We start from the raw sequence: 14,824 nt of genomic DNA on the forward strand, positions 1-14,824 counted from the left end.
AGATTTTAAGAGGAAAGATAAAGTGTATTGATAAAATGATAATATTAGCAACAAATATAAATTCTGGTTAAATTTACTTACAGTAAACAAAATTGAGGAATGGGCTCAGGGAATTAATATGGCAGATTAGGGGAAGCTGTGTTACAGCTTCTGCAACCTTATCAACAACCCTTTGCTTCCAATCTGCTCTCTGGTTTCAGTTCTTTCCTACAGTTAAATTTAAGTGGCTCCTGTGTGGTCTGTCCCACAGTACAATTTTTTTTTTTATATTTGCCAGCTGATCTAGCTTTATTGACACTTTTTAAAAAAAATTTTTTACTTTTTATAAACATATATTTTTATCCTCAGGGGTACAGGTCTTTGAATCACCAGGTTTACACACTTCACAGCACTCACCAAAGCACATATTCTCCCCAATGTCCATAATCCCACCCCCTTCTCCCAAACCCCCTCCCCCCAGCAACCCTCAGTTTGTTTTGTGAGATTAAGAGTCACTTATGGTTTGTCACCCTCCCAATCCCATCTTGTTTCATTGATTCTTCTCCTACCCACTTAAGCCCCCATGTTGCATCACCACTTCCTCATATCAGGGAGATCATATGATAGTTGTCTTTCTCTGCTTGACTTATTTCTCTAAGCATGACATGCTCTAGTTCCATCCATGTTGTCGCAAATGGCAAGATTTCATTTCTTTTGATGGCTGCATAGTATTCCATTGTGTATATATACCACATCTTCTTGATCCATTCATCTGTTGATGGACATCTAGGTTCTTTCCATAGTTTGGCTATTGTGGACATTGCTGCTATAAACATTCGGGTGCACGTGCCCCTTTGGATCACTACGTTTGTATCTTTAGGGTAAATACCCAATAGTGCAATTGCTGGGTCATAGGGCAGTTCTATTTTCAACATTTTGAGGAACCTCCATGCTGTTTTCCAGAGTGGCTGCACCAGCTTGCATTCCCACCAACAATGTAGGAGGGTTCCCCTTTCTCCGCATCCTTGCCAGCATCTATCATTTCCTGACTTGTTGATCTTAGCCATTCTGACTGGTGTGAGGTGATATCTCATTGTGGTTTTGATTTGTATTTCCCTGATGCCGAGTGATATGGAGCACTTTTTCATGTGTCTGTTGGCCATCTGGATGTCTTCTTTGCAGAAATGTCTGTTCATGTCCTCTGCCCATTTCTTGATTGGATTATTTGTTCTTTGGGTGTTGAGTTTGCTAAGTTCTTTATAGATTCTGGACACTAGTCCTTTATCTGATATGTCGTTTGCAAATATCTTCTCCCATTCTGTCAGTTGTCTTTTGGTTTTGTTCACTGTTTCCTTTGCTGTGCAAAAGCTTTTGATCTTGATGAAATCCCAATAGTTCATTTTTGCCCTTGCTTCCCTTGCCTTTGGTGTTGTTCCTAGGAAGATGTTGCTGCAGCTGAGGTCGAAGAGGTTGCTGCCTGTGTTCTCCTCAAGGATTTTGATGGATTCCTTTCTCACATTGAGGTCCTTGATCCATTTTGAGTCTATTTTTGTGTGTGGTGTAAGGAAATGGTCCAATTTCATTTTTCTGCATGTGGCTGTCCAATTTTCCAAACACCATTTATTGAAGAGGCTATCTTTTTTCCATTGGACATTCTTTCCTGCTTTGTCGAAAATTAGTTGACCATAGAGTTGAGGGTCTATTTCTGGGCTCTCTATTCTGTTCCATTGATCTATGTGTCTGTTTTTGTGCCAGTACCATGCTGTCTTGATGATGACAGCTTTGTAATAGAGCTTGAAGTCTGGAATTTTGATGCCACCAACTTTGGCTTTCTTTTTCAATATCCCTTTGGCTATTCGAGGTCTTTTCTGGTTCCATATAAATTTTAGAATTATTTGTTCCATTTCTTTGAAAAAGATGGATGGTACTTTGATAGGAATTGCATTAAATGTGTAGATTGCTTTAGGTAGCATAGACATTTTCACAATATTTATTCTTCCAATCCAGGAGCATGGAACATTTTTCCATTTCTTTGTGTCTTCCTCAATTTCTTTCATGAGTACTTTATAGTTTTCTGAGTATAGATTCTGTGTTTCTTTGGTTAGGTTTATTCCTAGTTATCTTATGGTTTTGGGTGCAATTGTAAATGGGATTGACTCCTTAATTTCTCTTTCTTCTGTCTTGCTGTTGGTGTAGAGAAATGCAACTGATTTCTGTGCATTGATTTTATATCCCGACACTTTACTGAATTCCTGTACAAGTTCTAGCAGTTTTGGAGTGGAGTCTTTTGGGTTTTCCACATATAGTATTATATCATCTGCGAAGAGTGATAATTTGTCTTCTTCTTTCCCGATTTGGATGCCTTTAATTTCCTTTTGTTGTCTGATTGCTGAGGCTAGGACCTCTAGTACTATGTTGAATAGCAGTGGTGATAATTAACATCCCTGCCGTGTTCCTGACCTTAGCGGAAAAGCTTTCAGTTTTTCTCCATTGAGAATGATATTCGCGGTGGGTTTTTCATAGATGGCTTTGATGATATTGAGGTATGTGCCCTCTATCCCTACACTTTGAAGAGTTTTGATCAGGAAGGGATGCTGTACTTTGTCAAATGCTTTTTCAGCATCTATTGAGAGTATCATACGGTTCTTGTTCTTTCTTTTATTGATGTGTTGTATCACATTGACTGATTTGCGGATGTTGAACCAACCTTGCAGCCCTGGAATAAATCCCACTTGGTCGTGGTGAATAATCTTTTTAGTGTACTGTTGAATCCTATTGGCTAGTATTTTGTTGAGTATTTTCGCATCTGTGTTCATCAGGGATATTGGTCTATAGCTCCCTTTTTTGGTGGGATCCTTGTCTGGTTTTGGGATCAAGGTGATGCTGGCCTCATAAAATGAGTTTGGAAGTTTTCCTTCCATTTCTATTTTTTGGAACAGTTTCAGGAGAATAGGAATTATTTCTTCTTTAAATGTTTGGTAGAATTCCCCGGGGAAGCCGTCGGGCCCTGGGCTTTTGTTTGTTTGGAGATTTTTAATGACTGTTTCAATCTCCTTACTGGTTATGGGTCTGTTCAGGCTTTCTATTTCTTCCTGGTTCAGTTGTGGTAGTTTATATGTTTCTAGGAATGCATCCATTTCTTCCAGATTGTCAAATTTATTGGCGTAGAGTTGCTCATAGTATGTTCTGATAATAGTTTGTATTTCTTTGGTGTTAGTTGTGATCTTTCCTCTTTCGTTCATGATTTTATTTATTTGGGTCCTTTCTCTTTTCTTTTTGATAAGTTGGGCCAGGGGTTTATCAATTTTATTAATTCTTTCAAAGAACCAGTTCCTAGTTTCATTGATTTGTTCTATTGTTTTTTTGGTTTCTATTTCATTGATTTCTGCTCTGATCTTTATGATTTCTCTTCTCCTGCTGGGCTTAGGGTTTCTTTCTTGTTCTTTCTCCAGCTCCTTTAGGTGTAGGGTTAGGTTGTGTACCTGAGACCTTTCTTGTTTCTTGAGAAAGGCTTGTACCGCTATATATTTTCCTCTCAGGACTGCCTTTGTTGTGTCCCACAGATTTTGAACCGTTGTATTTTCATTATCATTTGTTTCCATGATTTTTTTCAATTCGTCTTTAATTTCCCGGTTGACCCATTCAATCTTTAGAAGGATGCTGTTTAGTCTCCATGTATTTGGGTTCTTTTCAAACTTCCTTTTGTGGTTGAGTTCTAGCTTTAGAGCATTGTGGTCTGAAAATATGCAGGGAATGATCCCAATCTTTTGATACCGGTTGAGTCCTGATTTAGGACCCAGGATCTGATCTATTCTGGAGAATGTTCCATGTGCACTAGAGAAGAATGTGTATTCTGTTACTTTGGGATGAAAAGTTCTGAATATATCTGTGATGTCCATCTGGTCCAGTGTGTCGTTTAAGGCCTTTATTTCCTTGCTGATCTTTTGCTTGGATGATCTGTCCATTTCAATGAGGGGAGTGTTAAAGTCCCCTACTATTATTGTATTATTGTTGATGTGTTTCTTTGATTTTGTTATTAATTGGTTTATATAGTTGGCTGCTCCCACGTTGGGGGCATAGATATTTTAAATTGTTAAATCTTCTTGTTGGACAGACCCTTTGAGTATGATATAGTGTCCTTCCTCATCTCTTATTATAGTCTTTGGCTTAAAATCTAATTGATCTGATATAAGGATTGCCACTCCTGCTTTCTTCTGATGTCCATTAGCATGGTAAATTCTTTTCCACCCCCTCACTTTTAATCTGGAGGTGTCTTCGGGCTTAAAATGAGTTTCTTGGAGGCAACATATAGATGGGTTTTGCTTTTTTATCCATTCTGATACCCTGTGTCTTTTGACAGGGGCATTTAGCCCATTAACATTCAGGGTAACTATTGAGAGATATGAATTTAGTGCCATTGTATTGCCTGTAAGGTGACTGTTACTGTATATGGTCTCTGTTCCTTTCTAATCTACCACTTGTAGGCTCTCTCTTTGCTTAGAGGACCCCTTTCAATATTTCCTGTAGAGCTGGTTTGGTGTTTGCAAATTCTTTCAGTTTTTGTTTGTCCTGGAAGCTTTTAATCTCTCCTTCTATTTTCAATGATAGCCTAGCTGGATATAGTATTCTTGGCTGCATGTTTTTCTGTCCCACAGTACATTTTGAACTGATTCATCATTTTGGAAACTTGTACTGAAACTCAAAATCTTGAGAAACGTACCCCAGATTTAGGGTTTGTCTTGCTGACTAAGGAGATTGTCTATATATGTAGTACCACAGAGATTTTTCTTTCTAAGAAACTGTGAATTGAATTTCTAAGGTTCCATTATGTAACTGAGAAAAAATTCCCTTTACTGTTTTCATTTACACTTGTGATGTATCCTAAGCACCAAGCTAGAGACTACATATGAAAACCGAACTTGCGGTTGAAACCACAATTCCATGGATTTTAATCAGTACTCACACTTTCTTACAGGTTTTTCTGCTTCTTTCTTTCTTTCTTTCTTTCTTTCTTTCTTTCTTCCTTTCTTTCTTTCTTCTTAGAGAGCATGACAGAGAGAGAGAGAAAGAGATAGCATGAGGAGGGGGAGAGACAAAGACAAGGAGAGGCAGACTCCCCATTTAGCCAGGAGCCTGATGTGGGACTTGATCCTAGGACCCTGGGGTCATGACCGCAGCCACCTAACTGACTGAGCCACCCAGGCTCCTCAGGTTTCTTGTTAGTTCCATTCTGTTTTAATTAGCTGAGCCACAAGTGACAATTAGCTTGCTATCAATTTATAAAAGCAGCACTGTGAATCAATAGGTAAAACAGTGTTTTCATGGGAGAAGGCATGTTATCAAATATTCATTTACCAGGTGCCTAGTAGTCTCCATGAGAGATGCTGGTGCTGCTGCGTCTTCCTTTTTTTTTTTTTTAAGATTTTGTTTATTTATTTGACAGAGAGAGTGAGAGCGAGAGCACAAGTAGGGGTGAGAGTCAGAGGGAGAAATAGAATTCCCATTGAGCAAGGAGCCAGATACAGGCTCAATCCCAGGACCCTGGGATTATGATCTGAACCAAAGGCAGATGCTTAATGAACTGAGACACCCAGGAACTGCTGTAAGAGATGATTTTATAAAGTTTATTTATTATTGGATACATAGAGCATTCTGGGGATAAGTATTTTTATTTATTTTTTTTTTATTTTTTTTTTTTAACTTTTTATTTTTTATAAACATATATTTTTATCCCCAGGGGTACAGGTCTGTGAATCACCAGGTTTACACACTTCACAGCACTCACCAAAGCACATACCCTCCCCAATGGACATTGGGGAGTATTTTTAAAATAGTATTTGCACTCTGGATAGACTACAGACTAGACAATGCAAAAGGCAAATGACAAAACAATATGTTTCCCATATTAAATGAATTCAACACAAAGATATTATAGTGTCTATATGTGTGTGTGTGTACATTTTTATGCACTTTGGCCTTACTAAAATTGCCCAAGCATTTCTCATGTATCTGTGTGCCTTCCCACACAAACATCTTAAAAGACATGGTTTTTTTCTATTTCTTTAAAAAATTGAAGTATAGTTGATATACAATGTTATACTTGTTTCAGCTGTACAACATAATGATTTGATAAGAATTATACATTATGCTCTGATTACCATAGTAAGTGTAGTTACCATCTGTTACCCTAACATGTTATTAAAATATTATTGACTTTTCCCTATGCTGTACTTTTCATCCTTATAAATTATTTTTAACTGGAAGTCTGTGACTCTTAATCCCCTTTACTTATTTTTCCCATCTCTCCAACCCCCTGCCCACTAGCAACTAACAGCTTGTTCTCCGTATTTATGGGTCCATTTGGTTATTTGCTTCTTGTTTTTCTTTTTGGATTATATATGTGAGTGAAATTACTTTCTCTGACTGACCTATTTCACCTAGCATAATACCCTCTAGGTCCATCCATGCTGTCCCAAATGGGAAAAGTATGGTTGAGTAATAGTCTATTGTGTATACACGCCACATCTTCTTTATCCATTCATCTGTTGATGGATATTTGGGCTGCTTCCATATCTTTGCTATTGTAAATAATGATGCAATAAACAGGGGTACACGTATCTTTTCAAATTAGTGTTTTCATTTTATTTGTATAAATATTCAGTAGTGGTATTTCTGTGTCATATGGTATTTCTGTTCTTAATTTTTTGAGGAAGTTTCACATTGTTTTCCACAGTGGTTGCACCAATTTACATTCCTGCCAACAGTGCATGTGAGTTCCTTTCTATTGCCATCCTTGTCATCACTTGTTATTTCTTGTCTTTTTGGTACTAGTCATTCTGACAGGTGTGAGATGATGTCTCACTGAGGTTTTGATTTGTATTTGTATTTGATTTGTAGTTTGATTAGTGATGTTGAACATCTTCTCAAGTGCCTGTTGGTTGTATGTAATCTTTGAAAAAAATTTCTATTTCAATCTTCTGTCCATTTTTAATCAGATTATCCTCGTTTTTTGTGGTAAATTGTATAGGTTCTTTACATGTTTTGGATATTAACCCTTCATTGGATATGTCATTTGCAAATATCTTCTCCCATTCAGTAGGTTGTCTCTGTGTTTTGTTGATATTTTCTTTCACTGTGCAAATGCTTTTTATTTTGGTGTAGTCCCAACAGTTTATTTTTGCTTTTGTTTCCCTTGCCTGAGGAAACATAGCTAAAAAAAATTTCTATGTTTTCTTCTAGGAGTTTTATGCTTACAGGTCTCACATTTAGATCTTTAGTCCATTTTGAATTTATTTTTATGTTTGATGTAAAAAAGTGGCCCAGTTTCATTCTTTCGCACATAGCTGTCCAGAAAAGATATGTTCTTTCTATTTACAATCCCTAGGGTACTTTAAGATGCAGTCCTCACTCAGGCCACAGATGTCTAGACCAGAATTGGACCATAGACCTAATTTATGCTGATCAGATTTTTAAAAAGATTTATTTGAGAGAGAGAGGATGTTAGCTCATAAGCAGGGGAGGGAGGAGCAGAGGGGGAGGCAGAAGTAAAAATTGTCAAGTGGACTCTGTACTGAGCATAGAGTCTAACTTGGGGCTTGACTCCATGAACCTAGTCTGAGGTCATGACCTGAGCTGAAACTGAGTCCAATGCTTAACTAAGCCACCCAGGAGCCCCTCTTTTTTTTTTTTCCCCCCCAAAGAAATTCAACAGGGTCAGTGCAGCTGACAATGAGATTATGTAAATTACATAAATTAAATGGACCTATTAGAGTGAGGTCTGACATAGATACCACAGTGAGTGAAAGTAATGATATGCAAACCAAAGTGGGCATGGGAGTTTGAAAATATGAGTAAGGTTTGAAACCCTGTGGAAAGGTGAGTGATATGATAAACTCTCACATATTTCATGGTAGAGATAGAACTTACAAATTAAGTCAGTAGTTTTTATGGGACCCCAGATAAGTTATTTAACTTGTCCAAGTTTCTGTCTTTTTCAGTAAACAAATGAGTTGAACCTGGGAATCTTTATGGTTCCTTTATATTGCTAATTCTGTCCTCTAATGACACAATTGTCTCTGGTATAAATGATTTCTGAAATAGAGGTCTTCCTTAGGAACCAGTAGCAAAATGGACTGTTGACCTCATTCCACCTTCATTCATTCATTTGACAAGTATTTACTGAGTATATGCTTTTCTAAAAGGTTTATTTATTTGAGAGAGTGAAGGAGATGGAGGGGCAGAGGCAGACAGACATCTCAAGCCGACTCCCCACTGACCAGAGCCCAATGTGGGGCTCAGTCTCACAACCCTAAGATCATGATCAGAGCCAAAATGGAGCCAGATGTTTAATTACAAGGCATTGCCTTGTAATTTTACCATACGTTTTTCATATTATCATGAAGCTGAACATCTTTTCATATGTTTAAAGATCATTTCCTTCTCTTTGAACTCTGTTCATGTTCTTGGCCCATTCTTCTATTGGGCTGATGTTCTGTTTTAAAAATAAAACAATTCTTGAAAGTACTGTGTCAAGGAAAGAAACCCTATTCAAGCCAAATTTTATAGATGGAAAAAAAAACTTATTGTTCAGAGTTTTCAACGATTTTACCAGAAAAATGAGAATTTTCCCGATTTAGCTTCCCTTTACATCACATCCTGTGAGAGTCACACAAATGCATGTGATCCAATCAATATTTTTTTGTGAGCTAGCCTCCCTATTAAATAATCAGTTATTGGCCCAAAGTCTAAATGAACAACTTCAGAGATACAGATCCAGGGTAGAGGAAAAAAATAAAGTGAAATCCTTTTTTATGTAACAGAGCTAGTCCCAAGAAGGCTGCAGTAGGAATCAAAATAGATGAAAAACTAGCCAATTGTAATTCACAGAGCAGCTGAAAATTATGTAAACAAGTACACTTAAGAATGGAATTTGGAATTAAAATGCACACACACACACTTTTATTTGAGTAAGTTTTTAAGGCAAGTATATTTGTTTGTTTCTTTCCTTATTTCAGAGAGCGAGAGAGTGAGAGAGAGCCCACACACAGAGGGAAGGGGAGAGGGAAAAGCCGAATCCCCACTGAGCAGGGCATGGGATGCGGGGCTTCATCCTAGGATGCTGGGATCATGACCCGAGCCAAAGACAGACACTTAACTGACTGAGCCACCCAGCCACCCCAGCCAGTTTCATACTGTCTTGAGGAAACATGCCAACCAAGAACATGTTTTATAGGAGACAGAAGTTAATGACCAGATTGCTATTCTTGAGACCTGTGTCCTTTGCCTATGTATAAAATTTCATGAGGTTTAACACACAGGCTAAAATCCAAAGTAAAGCTCCTCAGAGGTGTGAGTCTCAGCTCAGCACTTTTGTGGTTCTTTCTCTCATAGGTTGTGGAAAAATTATAGAGATTTATACATGTGTGTGGGTGGACACCCAGGAAAATGAGGGCATTGAACCAAATGAACTTCAGATTCTGTGCTTATATTAGGAGAATGCTTAAGGGAGCTCAGTCCAAATTCTGACATATGTCCCTTTTAGACAATTAGCCACTGTCTTAAGAAACTGTTTTCCTATAGAAAAAGGTACTCAAATGCCCTCCCAAGTATCTTTCTTGAGGGATCCAGGATGTCAAACACGTCATAGCTCAAGGTACATTGTTATAAATCAACTGAACGCCTTAACAAGAATTTCCTACTTTTATTAGTGACATTTTATGAGAATCCCTTAAGAATGAAAACAAAACTGGCAGCAACTTAGAGGCCCATTTATTGTGACTTCTCTTGCTAAGACAAAGCTGAGTTTGTTGATACTTTTCAATGTTTTTTATTAGGAATAAGACTGGTTATTCTGAAATTTTTTATAGAGTATTTGATACCATTAACTATATATGAAGAATTTACTGAATTGGAAAATCCCTTTATGATGTTAAAATTAAAACATATATATATCTTTTTAAGGCCCTTTAATAGTTTATATAGTACTTGATGGTCCTGTAAATTTTGACTTCAATCCACAATTTAATTTCCTGTGCTTAATCACTGTGTTCAGAGTCTAAGAAGCTAAACTTTCCCTTGGAAAATTGCTATTCTAAATGGCCCAATGCTATGTGTGTGGCCTTTGGAACACTTTCTCCATCAGTTATAGGCAACAGTGAAATATTCTAACATTTAGATTTTCAAATAAGAGATTGATTTTAGTTGGCTTATCATGTTCATACCATTGGCTTATATTTCTACAATAGTTTCATTTTATGATCTCCTTTTTCCTCTTTCTATTTCTTACCCCCATTTCATCCTTTATCATCCTCTGATGTGCTGCCTGACTTCCTGAGCCAAGGTAGTTTCTTGCCACCCTCCTGCATATCTCTTGTGTTCCCCATGTATTGTCACATTCCACTTTCCCCTATCTTTGCTCTTTTAAGTGACCAGAATCCTTTTTAAATATTCTTGAAACAGCATCCTGAGATAACTGAAGGGAGCAGAATCATGATTATGCTATTAAGAAGAGATTATTTTAAAGCTGTTTATATTGTGTGGAATTTATTTATTTATTTATTTGTTGGAGGGAGAGAGAGTACAAGCAAGGAGAGCAGCAGGCAGAGTGAGAAGGAGGCTCCCCGCTGAGCAAGGGGCCTGATGCAGGACTCAATCCCAGGACCCTGATATGAAGACCTGAGTCAAAACTAAGAGTTGGACATGCAACTGGCTGAGCCATCTAGGTATCCCAGACCTTTCTTTTTTAAATTTTCACCATGATCTGTGTAACTTTTACTCCTCCTTTTATTAGTCTGAGTTCATAAGAGAAACATATATATGTGTAAATATATATATATATATATATATATATATACAGATTAGCCCATATGATCATGGAGGCAAGTTGGAGACCCAGAGAGCTGATGTTGAGTTCCAGTCCGAGTCCAAAGGCCTTGAGTACAGGGAGAGCTGGTATAGTTTCCATCTAAAGACCCAGGAAGGGCTGATGACTGATTTTGAGACTGAAGGCAGGGAGAAAAAAGCTGATTTCCACTTCAAAGACAGGCAGAAAGAATTTTCCTTCTTCAGGTAGATTAGCCTTTTTGTTCTATTCAGACCTTCAATTAATAGGATGAGGTCCATCCACAGGAATGAAGCCAATCTGCTTTACTCAGTCTGCTGAGTTAATCTCTCCTAAAAACACACAGACACACATAGAATAATATTTGATTGGGCACCCTGTGGCCTAATCAAGATGGCAGAAAATTAGCCATCACATTTTTTTTTAAAGATTTTATTTATTTGACAGAAATCACAAGTAGGCAGAGAGGCAGGCAGAGAAAGAGGGGGAAGCAGGCTCCCTGCTGAGCAGAGAGCCCAATGTGGGGTTCAATCCCAGGACCCCGGGATCATGACCTGAGCTGAAGGCAAAGGCTTCAACCCACTGAGCCACCCAGACACACCAAGCCATCACATTTTTAAAGGCCCCGGTTGAAATTACTCCTTTGGAGAAGCTTACCTTCACCCTGAGACTTTCTGTGTTTCTGGACTCTGAGCTCTCTGAATACAGGGTTGTGTTTGTCTTGTTTTCCCTGTATCCCATGTTTGGCTGTGGTAGGCTTTCAATGAATGCTTATTATAGGATTAGTTAATTGACAGATAAATGTAAGCCTTTTCTATTCCTACTATTCTATTATTATAAATATTTCAAAACATCCAAATTCCTGGACAAAATACTCTGAAGTATAGAATGACTAAAAGCCAAGAACATCTCACTTACACTTACTGTAACTATTTAAGCTTGATCAGTTTCTGGGTCGGATCCCCAAACGGATTCCTGGTGAGAAGCACCTAGCAGAAAGTGCTGATGTTTACTGGTAGAACAGCATTTTGCATTTTAAATTATTTTGGTATTTATATCCTTTGACAGAATGGATATAAACTGGTCAGTTTTTAGTTTACCTTTGCAAATATTCTACTTGGCTTATTCAATGTTTTTATGTATTTATAGGTACAAATTAGCTAGGAAATAAAAGAGTCAACTAGAGGGCTGTTTAAAGTACAGATTTCTCTGCCCCACTCCCAGGGTTTCTGATTCCTAAAGGTAGAGTGGAGCCTGAGGATTTGTAAGTTTGCAGTGATGCTGACACTGCTGGTCCGGGGACCACTATCAGTATACTATTTCAATCAGTGTTATTGGGCAGTGTTTCTAGTTGTAAGCAGAAAGAGTGAGGGGTACTCAGAAAAAGAAAGAGGAGATATAGCTTTTGTGACACAAGAGAAGTCATTTTTGGCCCCAGCTATTTTCCATCATCTGTGCCTTATCACTCTACAGACCCAAGCCCACTTCTTTTTTTTTTTTAAATATATTTTTTTAATTTATTTATTTTCAGAAAAACAGTATTCATTATTTTTTCACCACACCCAGTGCTCCATGCAATCCATGCCCTCTATAATACCCACCACCTGGTACCCCACCACTTCAAAACACTCAGATTGTTTTTCAGAGTCCATAGTCTCTCATGATTCACCTCCCCTTTCAATTTCCCCCAACTTCCTTCTCCTCTCTAACGCCCCTTGTCCTCCATGATATTTGTTATGCTCCACAAATAAGTGAAACCATATGATAATTGACTCTCTCTGCTTGACTTATTTCACTCAGCATAATCTCTTCCAGTCCCGTCCATGTTGCTACAAAAGTTGGGTATTCATCCTTTCTGATGGAGGCATAATACTCCATAGTGTATATGGACCACATCTTCCTTATCCATTCGTCCATTGAAGGGCATCTTGGTTCTTTCCATAGTTTGGCAACCATGGCCATTGCTGCTATAAACATTGGGGTACAGATGGCCCTTCTTTTCACGACATCTGTATCTTTGGGGTAAATACCCAGGAGTGCAATTGCAGGGTCATAGGGAAGTTCTATTTTTAATTTCTTGAGGAATCTCCACACTGTTCTCCAAAGAGGCTGCACCAACTTGTATTCCCACCAACAGTGTAAGAGGGTTCCCCTTTCTCCACATCCTCTCCAACACATGTTGTTTCCTGTTTTGTTAATTTTGGCCATTCTAACTGGTGTAAGGTGATATCTCAATGTGGTTTTAACACCTATTCTCCTGAAGCCGTTTCAAAAAATTGAAGCAGAAGGAAAACTTCCAGACTCTTTCTATGAAGCCAGCATTACCCTGATCCCCAAACCAGGCAAAGACCCTACCAAAAAGGAGAATTTCAGACCAATATCACTGATGAATATGGATGCTAAGATTCTCAACAAGATCCTAGCCAACAGGATCCAACAGCACATTAAAAAGATTATCCACCATGATCAGGTGGGATTCATCCCTGGGCTACAAGGATGGTTTAACATTCGCAAATCAATCAATGTGATACAACAAATTAATATGAGAAGAGAGAATAACCACATGGTCCTCTCAATTAATGCAAAAAAAGCATTTGACAAAATCCAGCATCAGTTCCTGATTAAAATGCTACAAAGTATAGGGATAGAGGGAACATTCCTGAACCTCATCAAATCTATCTGTGAAAGACCCACAGCAAATATCATCCTCAATGGGAAAAAACTTGCAGCCTTCCCGTTGGGATTAGGAACAAGACAAGGATGCCCACTTTCACCACTTTTGTTCAACATAGTATTAGAAGTCCTAGCAACAGCAATCAGACAACAAAGAGAAATAAAAGGTATCCAAATTGGTAATGAAGAAGTCAAACTCTCTTTGAAGATGACATGATTCTTTATATGGAAAACCCAAAAGACTCCACCCCCAAACTACTAGAACTCATACAGCAATTCAGCAACGTGGCAGGATACAAAGTCAATGTGCAGAAATCAGTGGCTTTCTTATACACTAACAATGAAAATACAGAAAGGGAAATTAGAGAATCGATTCCATTTACTATAGCACCAAGAACCATAAGATACCTGGGAATAAACCTAACAAAAGAGGTAAAGGATCTGTACTTGAGGAACTACACAGAACACTCATGAAAGAAATTGAAGAAGACACAAAAAGATGGAAGACCATTCCATGCTCTTGGATCGGAAGAATAAACATTGTTAAAATGTCTATACTGCCTAGAGCAATCTATACTTTTAAGGCCATTCCGATCAAAATTCAACCGGTATTCTTCAAAGAGCTGAAGCAAATAATCCTAAAATTTGTATGGAATCAGAAGAGACCCCAAATCACTAAGGAAATGTTGAAAAACAAAAATAAAGCTGGGAGCATCACATTACCTGATTTCAAGCTTTATTACAAAGCTGTGATCACCAAGACAGCATGGTACTGGCATAAAAACAGACACATAGACCGGTGGAACAGAGTAGAGAGCCCAGATATGGACCCTCAACTCTATGGTCAGTTAATCTTCGACAAAACAGGAAAAAATATACAGTGGAAAAAAGACAGTCTCTTCAATAAATGGTGCTGGGAAAACTGGACAGTTATATGTAGAAGAATGAAACTCGACTATTCTCTCTTACACGGTACACAAAGATAAACTCAAAATGGATACAAGACCTCAACGTGAGACAGGAATCCATCAGAATCCTAGAGGAGAACATAGGCAGTAATCTCTTCGATATCAGCCACAGCAACTTCTTTCAAGATATGTTTCCAAAGGCAAAAGAAACAAAAGCGAAAATAAACTTTTGGGTCTTCATCAAAATCAAAAGCTTCTGCACAGCAAAGGAAAAACGGTCAAGAAAACAAAGAGGCAACCCACAGAATGGGAGAAGATATTTGCAAATGACAGTACAGACAAAAGGTTGATATCCAAGATCTATAATGAACTCCTCAAACTCAACACACATGAAATAGGCAAACATATCAAAAAATGGGCAGAA

The sequence above is a fragment of the Mustela nivalis genome (assembly GCF_964662115.1).
Source record: "Mustela nivalis genome assembly, chromosome: 1".
Classification (NCBI taxonomy): Eukaryota; Metazoa; Chordata; class Mammalia; order Carnivora; family Mustelidae; genus Mustela; species Mustela nivalis.